At 45.9% G+C, this 19,713-nt stretch overlaps 1 long non-coding RNA gene across 1 annotated transcript; it reads right to left on the bottom strand.

The window, feature by feature from the left end:
- Positions 1-6,814: 6,814 nt before the first annotated feature.
- LOC144315789 (uncharacterized) lies at positions 6,815-19,085 on the bottom strand. Its single transcript, XR_013381568.1, has 3 exons — positions 15,643-19,085; positions 10,357-10,551; positions 6,815-8,849 (listed from the first exon to the last, which is right to left on the bottom strand). It is a non-coding gene; the product is annotated as an uncharacterized LOC144315789 (long non-coding RNA).
- Between the last annotated feature and the right edge of the window lie 628 nt (positions 19,086-19,713).

Below are 19,713 nucleotides of genomic sequence, written 5' to 3'. Positions count from 1 at the left end.
ACATATCCCTGGGCCTCACCCAGACCTACTGAGTCAGAATCTCTCAGGGTGAGCACGTTCCCAAGGCCCCACAGATGGCACTGATGTGTGGCCGTGGCTGAGAAGTCGAGGGGGGCCGCAAGGGAGACCACAGGACGGGATCCAAATACTTTGGATTTGGAGCCCAGCTCTGCTGCAAGCTAGCTGCCTGGTCCTGCCTGGTCAGTCTGCTCAGCATCTCTGGGCCTCTGGACGCAGGGGCCACGGTGGTAGTAGGACCTGCCTCACAGAGTTGTTGTGAGTTTTAACTGAGTGGGTATAGAAAACCTGCCCAGCACACAAAGTCAGCGTTCAGTAAGTGTTAACTGCTGTTGCGTCCTTCTGGCACACATTTCAAGTAAACTTCACCAGACAGTTACCACTAATCACAGTAATGAGACTTGGGTAGCCCAAGCAGAGCGGCACGTGTGCCCACGTGTGCCGGCCCTCAGAGTCCATGTCTGCTCCTGTAAACCAAGCTGGGCTTTATTTCTGTGGCGGGTGGGCCAGGCTGAGGCCACCCTTGGGGAGGGCTGCCTGACACTGGGAGCCAAGTGTCAGCAAGTAGGGCCCACGTTTTGGGCCTCTCTGTATCCCCAACACCTAGCACAATGCACACTTTCTGGCAGGCCCTGGACAAATACTGGCAGAAATAGGAGTCAGTCAAGAAGAGATGGAAGACAGGATGGACCAGAAGCCACCAGGCAGCGGTTCGGAGTCTGTGAGCTGCTCCCAGGGCTGTGAGCTGTCCCCCCCTGTCCACAAAGGGGGCAAGGACAGCAACGCCACCAATGTGACCTCCTCTACTCACCAGTCTGTTGCACAATCATGGAATCCACCTGATTTTAAAGATACCAATATGGCTATGGCTCCTAATTCACCTGATCTCCTACCTGCATTTTATATATTCTATGTGTATTTTTAATTAATTTATTTTTTATTTTTATTTTTATTTTATTTTTTTTTCTTTTTTCTTTTTTTTTTATTGGTGTTCAATTTACCAACATACAGAATAACTCCCAGTGCCCGTCACCCAATCACTCCCACCCGCCGCCCTCCTCCCCTTCTACCACCCCTAGTTCGTTTCCCAGAGTTAGCAGTCTTTACGTTATGTCTCCCTTTCTGATATTTCCCACACATTTCTTCTCCCTTCCCTTATATTCCCTTTCACTATTATTTATATTCCCCACATGAATGAGAACATATAGTGTTTGTCCTTCTCCGACTGACTTACTTCACTCAGCATAATACCCTCCAGTTCCATCCACGTTGAAGCAAATGGTGGGTATTTGTTGTTTCTAATGGCTGAGGAATATTCCATTGTATACATAGACCACATCTTCTTTATCCATTCATCTTTCGATGGACACCGAGGCTCGTTCCACAGTTTGGCTATTGTGGCCATTGCTGCTATAAACATCGGGGTGCAGGTGTCCCGGTGTTTCATTGCATCTGTATCTTTGGGGTAAATCCCCAACAGTGCAATTGCTGGGTCATAGGGCAGGTCTATTTTTAACTCTTTGAGGAACCTCCACACGTTTTCCAGAGTGGCTGCACCAGTTCACATTCCCACCAACAGTGTAAGAGGGTTCCCTTTTCTCCGCATCCTCTCCAACATTTGTTGTTTCCTGTCTTGTTAATTTTCCCCATTCTTACTGGTGTGAGGTGGTATCTCATTGTGGTTTTGATTTGTATTTCCCTGATGGCAAGTGATGCGGAGCATTTTCTCATGTGCGTGTTGGCCATGTCTATGTCTTCTTTGGTGAGATTTCTGTTCACGTCTTTTGCCCATTTCATGATTGGATTGTTTGTTTCTTTGGTGTTGAGTTTAAGAAGTTCTTTATAGATCTTGGAAACTAGCCCTTTATCTGATATGTCATTTGCAAATATCTTCTCCCATTCTGTAGGTTGTCTTGTAGTTTTGTTGACTGTATCCTTTGCTGTGCAAAAGCTTCTTATCTTGATGAAGTCCCAATAGTTCATTTTTGCTTTTGTTTCTCTTGCCTTCGTGCATGTATCTTGCAAGAAGTTACTGTGGCCGAGTTCAAAAAGGGTGTCGCCTGTGTTCTCCTCTAGGATTTTGATGGAATCTTGTCTCACATTTAGATCTTTCATCCATTTTGAGTTTATCTTTGTGTATGGTGAAAGAGAGTGGTCTAGTTTCATTCTTCTGCATGTGGATGTCCAATTTTCCCAGCACCATTTATTGAAGAGACTGTCTTTCTTCCAATGGATAGTCTTTCCTCCTTTATCGAATATTAGTTGACCATAAAGTTGAGGGTCCACTTCTGGGTTCTCTATTCTGTTCCATTGATCTATGTGTCTGTTTTTGTGCCAGTACCACACTGTCTTGATGACCACAGCTTTGTAGTACAACCTGAAATCTGGCATTGTGATGCCCCCAGATATGGTTTTCTTTTTTAAAATTCCCCTGGCTATTTGGGGTCTTTTCTGATTCCACACAAATCTTAAAATAATTTGTTCTAACTCTCTGAAGAAAGTCCATGGTATTTTGATAGGGATTGCATTAAACGTGTATATTGCCCTGGGTAACATTAACATTTTCACGATATTAATTCTGCCAATCCATGAGCATGGAATATTTTTCCATCTCTTTGTGTCTTCCTCAATTTCTTTCAGAAGTGTTCTATAGTTTTGAGGGTATAGATCCTTTACCTCTTTGGTTAGGTTTATTCCTAGGTATCTTATGCTTTTGGGTGCAATTGTAAATGGGATTGACTCCTTAATTTCTCTTTCTTCAGTCTCATTGTTAGTGTATAGAAATGCCACTGATTTCTGGGCATTGATTTTGTATCCTGCCACGCTACCGAATTGCTGTATGAGTTCTAGCAATCTTGGGGTGGAGACTTTTGGGTTTTCTATGTAGAGTATCATGTCATCGGCGAAGAGGGAGAGTTTGACTTCTTCTTTGCCAATTTGAATGCCTTTAATGTCTTTTTGTTGTCTGATTGCTGAGGCTAGGACTTCCAGTACTATGTTGAATAGCAGTGGTGAGAGTGGACATCCCTGTCTTGTTCCTGATCTTAGGGAAAAGGCTCCCAGTGCTTCCCCATTGAGAATGATATTTGCTGTGGGCTTTTTGTAGATGGCTTTTAAGATGTTGAGGAATGTTCCCTCTATCCCTACACTCTGAAGAGTTTTGATCAGAAATGGATGCTGTATTTTGTCAAATGCTTTCCCTGCATCTAATGAGAGGATCATATGGTTCTTGGTTTTTCTCTTGCTGATATGATGAATCACATTGATTGTTTTACGGGTGTTGAACCAGCCTTGTGTCCCGGGGATAGATCCTACTTGGTCATGGTGAATAATTTTCTTAATGTACTGTTGGATCCTATTGGCCAGTATCTTGTTGAGAATTTTTGCATCCATGTTCATCAGGGATATTGGTCTGTAATTCTCCTTTTTGGTGGGGTCTTTGTCTGGTTTCGGAATTAAGGTGATGCTGGCCTCATAGAACGAATTTGGAAGTACTCCATTTCTTTCTATCTTTCCAAACAGCTTTAGGAGAATAGGTATGGTTTCTTCTTTAAACGTTTGATAGAATTCCCCTGGGAAGCCATCTGGCCCTGGACTCTTGTGTCTTGGGAGGTTTTTGATGACTGCTTCAATTTCCTCCCTGGTTATTGGCCTGTTAAGGTTTTCTATTTCTTCCTGTTCCAGTTTTGGTAGTTTGTGGCTTTCCAGGAATGCGTCCATTTCTTCTAGATTGCCTAATTTATTGGCGTATAGCTGTTTATAATAGGTTTTTAAAATCGTTTGTAAAAAAAAAAAATCGTTTGTATTTCCTTGGTGTTGGTAGTGATCTCTCCTTTCTCATTCATGATCTTATTAATTTGAGTCTTCTCTCTCTTCTTTTTAATAAGGCTGGCTAATGGTTTATCTATCTTATTAATTCTTTCAAAGAACCAACTCCTGGTTCTGTTGATCTGTTCCACAGTTCTTCTGGTCTCGATTTTGTTGAGTTCTGCTCGAATCTTTATTAACTCTCTTCTTCTCCTGGGTGTAGGATCTATTTGCTGTTTTTTCTCTAGCTCCTTTATGTGTAAGGTTAGCTTTTGTATTTGAGTTCTTTCCAGTTTTTGAGTGGATGCTTGTATTGCGATGTATTTCCCCCTTAGGACTGCTTTTGCTGCATCCCAAAGATTTTGAACGGTTGTATCTTCATTCTCATTAGTTTCCACGAATCTTTTCAATTCTTCCTTAATTTCCTGGTTGACCCTTTCATCTTTTAGCAGGATGGTCCTTAACCTCCACGTGTTTGAGGTCCTTCCAAACTTCTTGTTGTGATTTAGTTCTAATTTCAAGGCATTATGGTCTGAGAATATGCAGGGGACGATCCCAATCTTTTGGTAACGGTTCAGACCCGATTTGTGACCCAGTATGTGGTCTATTCTGGAGAAAGTTCCATGTGCACTTGAGAAGAATGTGTATTCAGTTGAGTTTGGATGTAAAGTTCTGTAGATATCTGTGAAATCCACCTGGTCCAGTGTATCATTTAAAGCTCTCGTTTCTTTGGAGATGTTGTGCTTAGAAGACCTATCGAGTATAGAAAGAGCTAGATTGAAGTCACCAAGTATAAGTGTATTATTATCTAAGTATTTCTTCACTTTGGTTAATAATTGATTTATATATTTGGCAGCTCCCACATTCGGGGCATATATATTGAGGATTGTTAAGTCCTCTTGTTGGATAGATCCTTTAAGTATGAGATAGTGTCCCTCTTCATCTCTCACTACAGTCTTCGGGGTAAATTTTAGTTTATCTGATATAAGGATGGCTACCCCTGCTTTCTTTTGAGGGCCATTCGAATGGTAAATGGTTCTCCAACCTTTTATTTTCAGGCTGTAGGTGTCCTTCTGTCTAAAATGAGTCTCTTGTAGACAGCAAATAGATGGGTCCTGCTTTTTTATCCAGTCTGAAACCCTGTGCCTTTTGATGGGGTCATTAAGCCCGTTCACATTCAGAGTTACTATTGAGAGATATGAGTTTAGTGTCATCATGATATCTATTCAGTCCTTGTTTTTGTGGATTGTTCCACTGAACTTCTTCTTAAAGGGGAATTTTAAGAGTCCCCCTTAAAATTTCTTGCAGAGCTGGTTTGGAGGTCACATATTCTTTCAGTTGCTGCCTGTCTTGGAAGCTCTTTATCTCTCCTTCCATTTTGAATGAGAGCCTTGCTGGATAAAGTATTCTTGGTTGCATGTTCTTCTCATTTAGGACCCTGAATATATCCTGCCAGCCCTTTCTGGCCTGCCAGGTCTCTGTGGAGAGGTCTGCTGTTACCCTAATACTCCTCCCCATAAAAGTCAGGGATTTCTTGTCTCTTGCTGCTTTAAGGATCTTCTCTTTATCCTTGGAATTTGCAAGCTTCACTATTAAATGTCAAGGTGTTGAACGGTTTTTATTGATTTTAGGGGGGGGGATCTCTCTATTTCCTGGATCTGAATGCCTGTTTCCCTTTCCAGATTAGGAAAGTTTTCAGCTAGAATTTGTTCAAATACATATTCTGGCCTTCTGTCCCTTTCGGCGCCCTCGGGAACACCAATTAAATGTAAGTTTTTCTTCCTCAGGCTGTTGTTTATTTCCCTTAATCTATCTTCATGGTCTTTTAATTGTTTGTCTCTTTTTTCCTCAGTTTCCGTCTTTGCTATCAACTTGTCTTCTATGTCACTCACTCGTTCTTCCACCTCGTTAACCCTCGTCGTTAGGACTTCTAGTTTGGATTGCATCTCATTCAATTGATTTTTAATTTCTGCCTGATTAGCTCTAAATTCTGCAGTTATGAAGTCTCTTGAGTCCTTTATGCTTTTTTCTAGAGCCACCAGTAGCTGTATAACAGTGCTTCTGAATTGGCTTTCTGACATTGAATTGTAATCCAGATTTTGTAACTCTGTGGGAGAGAGGACTGTTTCTGATTCTTTCTTTTGAGGTGAGGTTTTCCTTCTAGTCATTTTGCTCAGTGCTGAGTGGCCAAAAGCAAGTTGTATTGGGAAAAGGAGAAAAAGAGAGGAGAGAAAGAAGGAAAGAAAAGAGAAAGAGGAAAAAAAAGAAAAAAACGAAAAGAAAGAAGAAAAAGAGAAAAAGAAAGAAAGGAAAAAAAGGGGGTGGGGGAAGGAAACAAATCAAAAAGCAAAACAAAACAACAAAAAAAAAAAAAAAAGAAGAAGAAGAAAGAAAGAAAAAAAGAACCACGGGGGAGTATCTTCTGATTCTGTGTACTTTAAGTCCCTTGGCTTCCCCTGGAAATTGTCCGTCTAGCTGGTCTTCTGGGGGAGGGGCCTGTTGTGCTGATTTTCAGGTGTTAGCAGTTGGGGGAGCTGCTGTGCCCCTGCCTGGTGCAGGGCTCAGTGGGGGTTGTTTACCCTGTGAGGCCCCAGGAGCAACAGCCCCAGTGGCGGGGCCAGCTCTGCAGCCCTGGATTCAGCTCCGGCAGGAACTCCGGAGCTCTCCGTCTGCAGGGCCTGGAGGCTCCAGGGCGGGGCCGCTGATCTGCTCAGCTGGGGCAGGAGCGTCCTTGCTGTCCTGGGCCCTCCCGGCCTCTGCCTGTCCTGGGGGGAGGCCGGATCCTGGGCTGTGTCCCGGCGCCCTGTGCTCCGGGGCCTGCGCTGTTGGATTCGCGCTCCCGGCCGCGAGCCCCCTCCGCCCGAGCCCCGCCGAGCTTCTCCTGGAACCACGCAGCCCCCTCCGCACGGAGCCTCTTCCTTCGCCCGATTCCGCCGAGCTGCTCCCGCCCCGCAGTCCCCTCCGCGGAGCCGCCGCCCGAGCCCCTCCGAGCTGCTCCGGTCCCGCCGTGCGCGCTGCAGCCCTTAGGGAGCTCGGCGCACTCTCCCGGGGCGCAGGTGTCTGTTAGTGTCCCAGGGAGCCCGAGGGCATCCCCGCCCTCCTGGGTCCTGCTCCAACTCCCTGTGAGCCCCTTTCCGCCCGGGAAGGTCGGTGCAGCTCCTGCGTCTCCGGGACGGGGCTCTCCTGTCCTGGGGACACTCGCCCCGGCCTCAGCCCGGCTCCTCGCGGGCCCCTCCCCCTTGGAGGCCTTTGTTTCTTTATTTCTTTTTCCCCGTCTTCCTACCTTGATAGAAGCCGAACTCTTCTCACTGTAGCATTCCAGCTGTTCTCTCTTTAAATCTCAGGCCGAATTCATAGATTTTCAGGGTAATTTGAAGGTTTTCTAGGTAATTTGGTGAAGACAGGTGACTTGGGGACCCTACTCTTCTGCCATCTTGCCCCTCCTCCTTTAATTAATTTTTATGAAGGTATAATTGACACACAACATATCAGTTTGAGGTGTTCAGCATAGTAATTCAGTATTTGTGTACAATGTGAAATAGACACAAGTCTACTCAACACCCATTACCCCATGTTGTTACAATTTTGTTTCTTGAGATGCGAACTTTCCAGATCGGCTCTCTCCGTGACTCTCACATCTGAAAGAGCTGCCACCAGCCATGGCCCCCATGCTGGCCCTCACGTGCCCAGGGCTGGCTTACTTCCTAACTGAGGATGGGTTTCCTTTGACTGTCTTGACCCATCCCACTCACCCCCAAACCATACCTCTGCCACCACCAATCTGTTCTCTGTATCTCTGAGCTTGGTAGTTTGGGGTTTGACTTGGTTTTTGTTTCAATTCCATATTTGAGACCATGGGGTATTTGCCTTTCCCTGACTTCCTTCACCGAGTGTGGTGGCCTCAGGATCTAACCACATGGTCGCAAATGGTAGGGGTAGGACTTCCTTCTTTTCGATGTCTGAACAACATTCCATTGTGTCTAGAATTTTCTTTATCCAGTCTTCCACCAGTGGACACCTGGGTTATTTCAAAGTCTTGGCTGTGATAAGTAATGCTGCAGTGAACACAAGGGTGCAAATATCTTTTCCAGGTAATATTTTTGTTTCCTTTGGGTAAATATCCAGAAGTGAAGTTACTGGGTCGTATGGTAATTCTTTTTTATTCCTAAAGATTGATTTATTTATTTTAGAGAGAGAGAGCACAAGCTCAGGGGGAGGGGCAGAGTCTGGAGGCAGACTCTCCACTGAGCAGGGAGCCTGACACAGGACTGGATCCCAGGACCCGGAGATCATGACCTCAGCTGAAGGCCAGTGCTTCACCAACCAAGCCACTCAGGTGCCCCTGGCTTTTTTTTTTTTTTTAAGGCAGACGTGTCCAATAGAGGAGGCAGGTGGGGGACTCCTGGAGTCTTTGCTCACCCAGGGGAGTCTGGGGAGGCAAATGGTCAAGGCAACAGCAGCACAAACGGAATTTATTGAAGAAGAACCATCCCCCAGTACTTGGAAGTGATAGAACTGCAGCTCTCTCACCTTGGGGGGGAAACCTGGAAGGAGCTCGGAGTCCCTGGCCTCACCCAGCAGAGCCCCTGAGCTCCGAGCTCCTGAGGACTGGCAGACCAGAGGGGGAGCTCAGCTGATCGGAAAGGAAAACCAGGAGTCAGGATCACACCCCATTGTCGCAGCCCATGAAGCCATGGTTCCCAACCTCCAGACAGAAGAATACTTTCATACGTTATTTTTGCTTTGTCTGTTATGAGGAGCTCCTCAGTTGACAGTCTTCCTTTATGGCATCTTTTCTCCAAAGCCTCCGTGTTTCCCTGTGAGCTCATAGTCCCTGGGAAGTGCAGTGCGTAAGGGCGAAGGCCTGAGGCCCAGCCCCAGACCTGTGGCCCCGGGTGAGCTGCAGTGGGAGATGCTTTTTGTCATCCCTGTGACACTGCTCCTTGGGGGACTGCTCTGTGCTGTGTGCTTCACTGTGACTCTTTGCAAGGAACATTCAGAAGCCCTCAGACTTGGGGCAGGCTCTGGAAGCGCAGAACACACAGGTTGTAATAACCAAGTTTCTCTGTAGAGACAGCTATCTGAGGGAGCAGGTGACACTCACCTGGGGCTGGGCGGCACGATGGTATCCTCTCTAAATGTAAAAGTCCCCAGAGGCCCCACCTCTGCCCCTCCACAAACCATTAGGAAGGCCTCTTTGGCTGCATTTTAAAGCCCAGGGTGAGCAAGCCTGTTGGATTTGGACCAGACAGGTGAGACCCTACTGCAGAGAAGAAACAGGCCAAGCAGGAGCCTGGCCAAAGGGAGGAGGCCAGGCTGGAAACCTAGCCAAGAGCATCTCTCTCCTTCCTTTTCCTCTGTGTCCCAGCCCTCTTCACATTTAGAATAAAACCCATCCCTGCCTCTGAGAGGTCAGATTTAATTTTTTAAACCTAATTAAACCGGATGGTGGGGAGGAGAGGGCGGGTTAGAGACCATTGTGCCTAATAAATACAGAACAGGTTCTCGTAAACCATGGGCGGACACACCCAAGACTCAACTGCCAGAGCCTGGAGCTGAGTCGTGGATTTGCTGATTCACTCCTAGAGAAAGCTGACCAGCTTTTCTTTTCTTATTTATTTCCATGGACAAACTGTGTCTTCTCTCTCCATGGCAAGCTAATAGATTTTATAATTACTTACTTGTGCCTTTTTTTCATGTCCTATTCTAGTTTCAAAGTTGGAGTTTGGTGATTAAAATACCTATAACATCGATATTTTGTTTCCAAAGACATTTTAATTTTAAATGAGTTAGTGCAAAGCATCATGTCCCTTCATGCACAAGCGCATCTGCCTATTCTGCTTCAACAGCCTCCTTCATCCCTTGAGCATGAGGAATCACAAAGATTGACTGCTGTGGCTAAACTCTTAAAAATTAAATGCATCACTGGAATGGGGGCATTGTTACCATATTTTTGGAGCCATAGGATTCCAAAAATCCCCCAAGTACAGATTTATTCCCTTTTCCCTAGAGAATGGTGCAGTGGACATAGCCAGGGCTTGGGGTGGAGCTGAACAGAGTCTTCGCGTCAGGTCCCCCTTCCCGGGTTAGGGCCAGTAGCTAAGCTTCTGTGCCCGTTTGCTTGTCTGCAAAACAGACAGTAATGCCTATGTCAAAGGGCTGCTTAAAACAGCGTCAGGGGCACCTGGGAACTTGACAAAATGCAAATTCTCAGGCCCCATCCTACCACACCTTCAGCTCAGAAGCCGTGGGGATGGGCCAGTAGCATGAGATGAACCAGTCCTCCGGGTGACCGGGATGCCCAATCACTCACACACGACAGCCCCTGGTTCAAAGCACACAACATATAGCAAGTGCTCCATAGTTGGTATCTTCATACCTCTTTAAATAACAATTCTTTGCACCTAATGACTTGTGCATGAAATGAGCTAGTGATTTCAGCCTGCTAGCTCAGTTTTAGCTACTACAAACTCTAGCCCCAGAGAGTCACTCCAGAATGGATGCCAAGTCCAAAACCACCACCTAACTCACCCGAAAGAGGTCATCTTCCTGGAAGCAGGTGGAAGAGAGTATGGACAGGTAACAATGTGTGTTATTTTATGGAGGGTTTCCTTACAGGAAAAGTACTTCAGTACTCTCTTCATTTCAGGGAGAAACCAGGTAATTTCAGATTCCCAAATAGCCAGGCCACTGATGGGGCTGAAGCCTTGACTAGATGCTGCCATCCTGTGGGCAGAAGCGAGACAGAGCCATGACCACCTGGCCACACAACCAGCACTGCTGGGCCAGGCCGCAGACTGGGTCCAGGCAGCTACAGGGGTGTGCACATCAGAGCCCCTGCCCTGGGAACTGGCCAAAGGCTCATGGATGAGACAAGCCTGCAAGCAAATCGCTTATGTACTGGGTGCAGGAGCCAAGCAGGAGAGATGCTCACCATAAAGAGCCTGGAGAAACTGCTCACTTATGCAATGTGTTCCCTTAGGGCAGCAGAGAATTTGCAGAACTATCAATAAAATTTCACAGAACAACAAATACACAGATTTTTTTTGAAATAAACTAAAAAATAAGAGTGACAAAAAATGCTATTCAAACCTTCAATTTTTAATTACAGTCTCCTGATGGAGAAAAGCATGGAACCAATTCATTTCTCCTGATGTAAGACACTTGGCAAGCACTCCATTGATAAATTGGTGCCCTCGTCTGTATCTGTTCAATTACTCTGTGGATACTTCATTTTAACACAAAATTCCACCCTTTGAGTGAATGCAGTTAACTTAAGTTGCAGGCTCAGCGGTTGAGCATCTGCCTTCAGCTCAGGTCGTGTTCTTGGAGTCCTGGGATCGAGTCCCACATCGGGCTCCCAGCATAGAGCCTGCTTTTCCCTCTGCCTATGTCTCTGCCTCTCTCTGTGTCTCTCATGAATAAATAAAGTCTTAAAAAATAAATAAATAAACTTAAGTTGCACATATACCTAATTCAGTCTTTCAGATAAGTAAAAGATACTTCTCTCTCCACCAAAGCAACAAAATGTGTGCAAGAACAAGAGAGTGTCAGGAGAATTTGAAGGCATCTTGAATACGAGGCCAAAACTAGAAAAATCAGTACATCAAAATAAATAATGAAGTAGCAAATTACAACCCATTGAATAAAATAGGAAACATGAATCTAAGCTATGTAAGTAAATAAATGAATGGAATGTTTGAGGAAGGAATGTTTGCATACTGCTCCACAGAATGCAAACTGGTGTAGTAAACAATATGGAAGTTCCTCAAAAAATGAAGATGAGACCTACCCCATGACCTTGCTCCCATTCCTGAGTACGTGTCCAATGGAAGCATCCATATCTTGATGACACGTGTGCCCTCCCACGTCCACCATACCCAAGATGTGCAAACAGGCTAAGGATTGGCCGGGTAAAGAGACATGGTGCGGACAGGCCCTGGGCCTTTCTCCAGCCGGGAGTCATTTGTGACCATTCAGGATGTGTGGAGGACGAGCAGCTGAGTGCAACAACCCTGAAAGGATGGGCCAGGTGCCACAAGGGCTCAGTTCCGTGGGACAAGTACATTCTGGAAGCTGATGTGGAGCACAGTGACCATACTTAGTAACCCCGTATTATGTACTCAAAATCTGAGAGTAGCTCAGGGTTTTTTTTTTTTTTTTCTTTTTCTTGAATTCCAGGATAATTAAGGCAGTGTTATATGGCTTCTGTGTGTTGAGAGCAGCCCTGACCTGACTGTGCCCCACTCCTGGAGCAGTAACAGTGGGAGGTGATGGATCGTGGCAACCACCTCACACAGTGTTCCTGCATCAACATATATCCTGTACCAAATTACATCACACAAGCGGCTTAAATACACACACTTTCTTTTTGCCAATTATACTTAAGGAAAGCTGGGGGTGCGGTAGGAAGAGAGTCAAAACAACAATAATCCAAAATCAAATGAAACACTGCCCCATGAAATATTACAAACAGGAAAAGAATGGCTTTACAGGGAAATGGCCCGGCAGACACCACCTGAGCCAGGTGAGGGAAGCACCCATTATCATAAAGAATGAATTTGAAACTTGTCCCCTGAGACAGGGAGCCCTGGGGGTGCAGCACCACCTTGCCACCCCGCATCTACACAAATGGCAGACAAACATGCCGGGAGGCTTGTTGCACAAAGTACCCAGGAATCTCCAAACAGGTCAAGGTCACCACAGGCAAGGGAAGCCTGAGGAAAGTCGTGAGATCTGATCTGACCCGGACTCCAGCTCTGCAGATCACGGTAGCAGTGACCAGGATAACCGGCAAAATGGGAAAGATCTGACACTCAGACAGTGGGTCTTTGTCAGCGTCAACCTCCCAACCTGCACAGCCATGTAGCAGTTGTGCAGAACGTCCTGGCAAATGCTGATGTTTTGGAGGGAATGGGGCATCAGAGTGACAACATACCCTGCAATGTTGGGGAGGAGGGCTTTGTACTTTTAACTTCTCTGTACATTTGTGATTTTAAAATAAAAAGGAAAACTACTTTTTTTAAAAAAAGAACACCAGTTCTGGAGTTAGATTCCTTGGGTTGTAACCCAGTCTCTTACAGTACTTATAGGATCTTGGATCGGTTCCTGAACTTTGGTCTTCATGCTTGTATCTGTACAAGCACAGCATAGTAATATCTCCTCTGTGAGGTTATTATAAAGATTAAATGAGAACAATAAATATTATATATAATATAATAAATATTATATGTATTATAAATATAACAATATTTATAATGGGAATCATTTAATTTATCACCCAAACTGGGATTGTTTTCAGAGTGAAAAGGGGTGTCGACTACTGATTCTTCAAAGAGATCATCAAAATGATGTTGCCTGATGTGGGAAGGGTGACTCGTGTTCCAACAAACTGCTTCCCCAGTAGTGTCTTAGGAGGGCAGCCATGGGTGCTAGTCAAGGTTCGGAGGCTGGTTTCCAGAATGATCAGGATTGACCAGAATCGTGACCTCACAGTCAGGGTTGGTAAGCACAGGAATGCTGGTGTTGGAAGGGAACCTCAAGATGTTAACAGGCCTCCAACAAGCTGTTGAGTAATCTGAGCTGTGAGAGGTGCCCTGACCCTAAGAGGACCTGCTGGGCAGTCCACATTCAGATGCATAGATTCTCTAAGTGCCTGAAACACGCAACGAAGCTATTTGCTACTTCATCTTCCTGGGCACGACTTCCTGGAGTTCAAGTCACATTAATGCAGTTTTGGTGGTTAATCCTATTATTTTTTTAAAGATTATTTATTTATTCATGAGACAGAGAGAGAGAGAGAGAGACAGAGACAGAGACACAGGCAGAGGGAGAAGCAGGGTCCCTGAGGGGAACCCGATGTAGGACTCGATCCCAGGACCTTGGGGTCGCGACCGACGTGGTTGAGCAGAAGGCAGATGCTCAAACATGGAGCCACCCAGGCATCCCTCTGGTTAATCCTATTAAACTACGCAGGGCTGCAACTGGTCTCCACATTTGTTGGCCACCAACCAGACATAGGTACAAACTAGGATATGTGATAACCCTACCTGCCTCCAGACAGATACCAAATCCATATACTAGAGGGATAATCATCCCCATGTGGCAGACAGAGGAGAACTTCCTGGATGGATCAGAGTAGTTCAGTTGTGAATAGTCAGCAGGAGCTCACGGGGTGATAGAGGGAAGGAGGAAGGAAGGGGTGAGGCGGGCAGGAAGAAGTGAACCCGGCATAAGGAGCTAGGGCCACAGAGCTGTCTGTCGGGGTAAGTGGAGCAGGAGGGGGAGGCACCTGGGGGTCTCACTGTGCAGTCTGGGCTCTATCCTGAGGATGATGCTAGACCACTGGACAGTCACGAGCAGGGTGCGTGTCCACACAAGGGCTCGGGAAGTCATATGGCCACGCTGTGGGAAGATGGGCTGCAGAGATGCAACAGTGAAGAGGAGTTTTGGTAATTTGGGAGGGAAGTGGGAGCCTGAAACACATTTAAATCAGTGAGAGTGGTGGATGAAAGAGAAGTTGGCAGAGCTGGGGGCTTGTGTTTGGAGTCACAGCAGGACCAGTGAGAGGAAGAAGGGGATTTTGTTGGAATTGCAACTGACGTGATGGGGTTGCCCTATCCATGAACACGTTTCATCCTTTTTTGAAAAATGATCGTTCGATCACATTGTTCAATTTTCTTCATAGAGAGCTTACATTTGTCTATTCCTGTATATGACATATTGCTTTGCCATTATTACATGGTATCTCAAAGCCTCAATCCCTATCCCAAGGGGATGGATTAAAGGTGACTATGAGCAAAGTGGCCACATGCCCAGCCACTTTGGGAAGCCAGTGTTTAACCAGAAAACTGTACTCCCCAGGGTGGCAGGCCAGTGGCCAAATAGGAAACGGAGTGGTTCCCTGGCTTGCCCTCGAAGACAGCAAGATCACCTCCCACTGAAGCTGCAGTGTGGGCAGTAGGGGAGCCCTGACCAAACCTGCAGTGAGGAAAACTGCAGCACCACAAGGCAGCAGGACAACTCCCCCTCTAGTACGCCGCATGCTGCCTGTCGAAATGCAATGACCAGAAGCAGCAGGTGAGGAGGGAGGCCTGTGGCTCACCCCCACGTCCAAGTCCATAGGGAAACATCATCCCTAGATGTCTGACACTGCATATTTCCATGTCCCATGAACTGGATTTGTACGTTGGTGGCAGCAGTAGCAGTGGTGGTGTTCCCAGGGGCTGAGTAAGGAACTCACTATTGAACCCGCAGGAAGTGGTTAAGTCTTAGATTGGGGGATTTTGGTGATTAGGAGCAAAAGTTAGAATGAACGAAGGAACATTTCATAAACAGCTCAGATGCTCATGGGTGACAGGCAACAGTTCTGTCTGGCCCCTTTCACTCCCAAAGGCCTTTCCTATTATTTTATGCACTCCTCCCAACAACTCTATGAGGTGAGCACAAAGGATATTATTATAGTAGTTATAGCGGTGCGGATACCGAGACCCTGGCAATTTAAGGACGTGGCCTTGGAGGGTCCCCAGGGGCATCCACCAGACCCTCGACACCAGCACACTGCCCTTCACCTTTGCCTGTCTACAGAAATCTCTTCTCAGTTATCCAAGGGAACTGGCCAGTTGGGAAACAGAACATAAATATTTGCTGGGGTGGAGAACAAGAAATAAACAAGGACAGATATAACCACAATTTTTATACTCACCCAGTGACATGTTCTACTCCATTTATTATAGAGCCATAGGGAAGCTTATGGTGAAAAGGATGCTCAGCATAGCTGACTCGGCCCAAGGGACACAAGTGTGAATACTTCCTCACCTGGCATTGTGGGCTGATAACAACTGCTGAGCACGGGCCTCCCTGAAGCCACACACGACTGCCCATTTGGGGACAATCCTTCAAAGCTGATGGAACCAAATAAATAAATAAATAAATAAATAAATAAATAAATAAATAAAAACCGATGGAACCCTAAACAGGTCACACTTCCATTGGGAAGCATCCTGCATCCTTGGGCTGGGAGGAGAGCTCTGTAAAACATGTTTTACTTGTATTAACTATGCTATTAGACTTAAGATGGGCTCTTCATTGTGATAACTACATGTCTTCCAACAGAAGATACACAAAATGGTTCCTCCTGGAAGGAAGTGCACTGGGGAATATTTTGGTGCCAGCAGCTAAATTCGCTTACATGTTCCTCCAAAAATTCTGAAGACTCTAAGAAGAATTGTGTTTCATAACCATTGGGGCACATTGAAAAAATTGGATACAGAGAACGTAATCTGGCTTTGGGCAGCCCCGGTGGCGCAGCAGTTTAGCGCCACCTGCAGCCCGGGGTGTGATCCTGGAGACCTGGGATTGAGTCCCACATCAGGCTCCCTGCATGGGGCCTGCTTCTCCCTCTGCCTCTCTCTCTCTTTATATATATATAAAATCTTTAAAAAAAAGAACTGGCTTTAGGGGAACACCTGGGTGGCTCAAAGGTTGAGTGTCTGTCTTTGGCTCAGGGCGTGGTCCTGAAGTTCCCGGATTGAGTCCCACATCCCTGCATGGAGCCTGCTTCTTCCTCTGCTTGTGTCTCTGCCTGTCTCTCATGAATAAATAAATACAATCTTAAAAAAAAACAAAAAACTGGCTTTAATCTACAGTGGCTGAGGACAGGAGAGCCTCCTAACACCAAGAAGGTACTGTGTGCAGTGAGCAAGTGCAGTTTGAATCTTTCAGCCCAACGCTGCCATGACTTCTCCTGTTTGGGATTACTTTTTTTTTTTACATAAAAAAATATTCTGCTTAGAGCTCCGTCTCCTCATGAATTTCTCCCCTAGTAACTTAGAGTGACCCTAAAGGCAGGCCTAGCGCTTACATTTTTACATTTCAAAAATGTTTGTTCTGCTTTAAAACAAAAATGTGAAGGAATACGTTTGGTTACTTGACTGCTTAGACCTCAAAGATGGCTTAGTTTTTGAGACAATTGGTTAAACTGTTCTGGAAACATGACCTTCTGTTCATTGACACATTTCACATTAAACCACAAAGCACACTTACCTCCACCTTGAAATGTTTTCATTGTATGTCTTCTTTAACTTTAAAGGATCTTTTAGAAATTATGTTTCAAAGAAGGCTTTATCTCAATCAAGGTCAGTATTTCTTCCACTTTCAATTTTGTTTTGTTTCTGTCAAATTCAAATGAAGGCCAATAGAATGCTGGTACAAGGTGAGGCTCGAGGACAGGTCAGGCTCACCTTCATCTCTTCCCGCTGGGCTCACTCGCCCCTCGCCTAGATAGCCTGTGTAAGGCCTCTCCTCAGCCTCACACAACCCCCAGGATTGGGATCGGGATGGGGATGATAGCACTCAGGAGGAAGTGCTTCCTCTCCCCTAACCCCTCTGCTCCGCTGCAGGCAGCAGCCCAGTCTCACCTCCTCAGACACATTCCTCCCAGAAAGGGGGGTCTGCTGTGAGAAGAGACCTCAGGGCACATGGGACACGCCAAAGCAGAAATTGGATTCCCTACTTCCAAAGCATCTCTCTGAGTGGTAGAAGTAGAAGTAAATTACGTTTCTGTTTTTCTGTATAGGATAAATTTTCAGGTAAGACCGTATGTTATTTTCACAAACAACAAAATGCAATGAATGTCCTTTATATTTCTAAAAGTGGTGTGGAGCTATAAGGAAACATGGGTTAAGTAAAGCAAAGGAACATGGTAGGACGACATGTGTAGTACCATTTGTGGTGAGCACTTTGAAAGGATGAAGGATTCAGGATGTAGGAAGGAATGGTGGGTCACATCCGCCCTGAAGGGTAGAGAGAGCAGCAGTGAGAGAGGTGAGGTCTCAGCATCCCTGGAACCTCCCAGAGTCTGAAAAATGTAATCTGTGGAGACTTAGTTTGTCGTCGTCAATGACAGGTGAGTGTGACCCTTGCAATGGGCGGGGGCAGGGAGGACAGACTGAGATGGACCAGCTAAACACGAAACACCAGATTTGGACAGATGTGACCTCGTTGTAATTAAAAACGTCTAGGCGATGAATGACAGAATGGCAAAGTTGAAAGGTGAGACAGATGTGGAGAAAATACATGTGAGGAGGCAGATGTGCACCATCCCCCCAAACTCGGCAGCCAGGGCCCAGGGTGGGGGTGCCGCTGTGGGAGAGGGTAAGAGTGGGGCTAAATGAGATCCTGATGGAGCCGCAGTGTGCTCCCTTCCTACCGGGGCTTTGGTGTCTTGGGGTCACCAGGTCCACCAGAGGGTGAGCACTTCTGGTAGGAGGACAGAAGGACAAAGTGAGGGCTTCTTTTTTGAATAGTAAGATACCCCACCCCCACCCCCAGCCCTCTTCTGCTTAGTTTCCAGAAAGCTATCAACCAGGTTGACACCTCTGGGAAGGAAACTGGAAGATTCTTTGCCGACGGAATCTGGAGAGCTCAAGAGAGACAGGAATCCAAAGATGCCAACACAAGGGGTTCTGCAGATCACCCCATAACTGAGGTCCTCTGCCTTAGATGCACGTTAGATCTCTTGGGACCTTTTGAAAACTCACAGCTCTGTTCCATTTTCTGCGCTGGCTATTTGTGCCTCCGCTCTTCCGTGCTTGATGTCTGACCAGGGCTTTTTCTATTTTATCAGTTATTTCAAAGAACCAACTTGTACCTTTACTGAATCTGTTGTGAACTTGTGTTCTGCTTCATCGTACTTTGTATTATCTCCTTCCTTCTACCTTCTGTGTTTAGTTTGTTGCTCTGTTTCTAACTCCCTGAGATGGATACTTATATCACTAATTTTCAGCTTTTTTTTTTCCTTTTTTTAAAAAAGATTTTATTTATTTATTCATGAGAGAGAGAGAGAGGCAGACACAGGCAGAGGGAGAAGCAGGCTCCACACAAAGAACCTAATGTGGGACTCGATCCCAGGACCTCAAGATCACACCCTGAAGGCAGATACTCAACTGTTGAGCCTGCCACCCAGGCGTCCCGCCTTTCTTTTTTCCTATTTTGTATATTGTGGTATATATCCAATATATGGTAAACAGTCTATATTTCATTGATAAATGATCGATTGTAAGGCTATAAATTTCCCTCTAAGCAAGCACAGCTTTTTCTGCATCATATAAGCTTAGGTATTTTCAATAGATTTCGTTCAAAATATGTGTTCAGGGATCCCTGGGTGGCGCAGTGGTTTGGCGCCTGCCTTTGGCCCAGGGCGCGATCCTGGAGACCCAGGATCGAATCCCATGTCGGGCTCCCGGTGCATGGAGCCTACTTCTCCCTCTGCCTGTATCTCTGCCTCTCTCTCTCTCTGTGTGTGTGACTATCATAAAAAAAAAAAAAAAAAAGTGTTCATCTCCATTGTGACTGGATCACTCCATCAGGTGTTCAGGTGTTGCTTGATTTCTAAACATTTGGGGTATTTCAGTTCTTGTGTGTTACTCATTTCTAAACTAATCCCACTGCAGCCAGGGGATGTTCTGTTTGATCCCAGTCATTCAACAATTGCTGAATTGCTTTATGGTCGAACATGTAGCCAACTCTGGTGAATGTTTCAGCACTTGAAAGTACGTGTGGGGAACCCTGGGTGGCGCAGCGGGTTTAGCGCCTGCCTTTGGCCCAGGGCGCGATCCTGGAGACCCGGGATCGAATCCCACGTGGGGCTCCCGGTGCATGGAGCCTGCTTCTTCCTCTGCCTATGTCTCTGCCTCTGCCTCTCTCTGTGACTATCATAAATAATAAATAAATAAATAAATAAATAAAGTTTAAAAAAAAAAATGAAAGTACGTGTGTCCTGCAGCTGTTGCAGGACATCTACCTACTAGCCCTTGCCTTCTGGTGAATGGCAGAGCTATGTTGGAGCTTCCGACTATAATGGACAACTTCTCTCTCACTGTAGTCAGT

The sequence above is a fragment of the Canis aureus genome, chromosome 6 (assembly GCF_053574225.1).
Source record: "Canis aureus isolate CA01 chromosome 6, VMU_Caureus_v.1.0, whole genome shotgun sequence".
NCBI classification, from domain to species: domain Eukaryota; kingdom Metazoa; phylum Chordata; class Mammalia; order Carnivora; family Canidae; genus Canis; species Canis aureus.
This window is presented reverse-complemented; position numbering and strand designations above follow the sequence as displayed.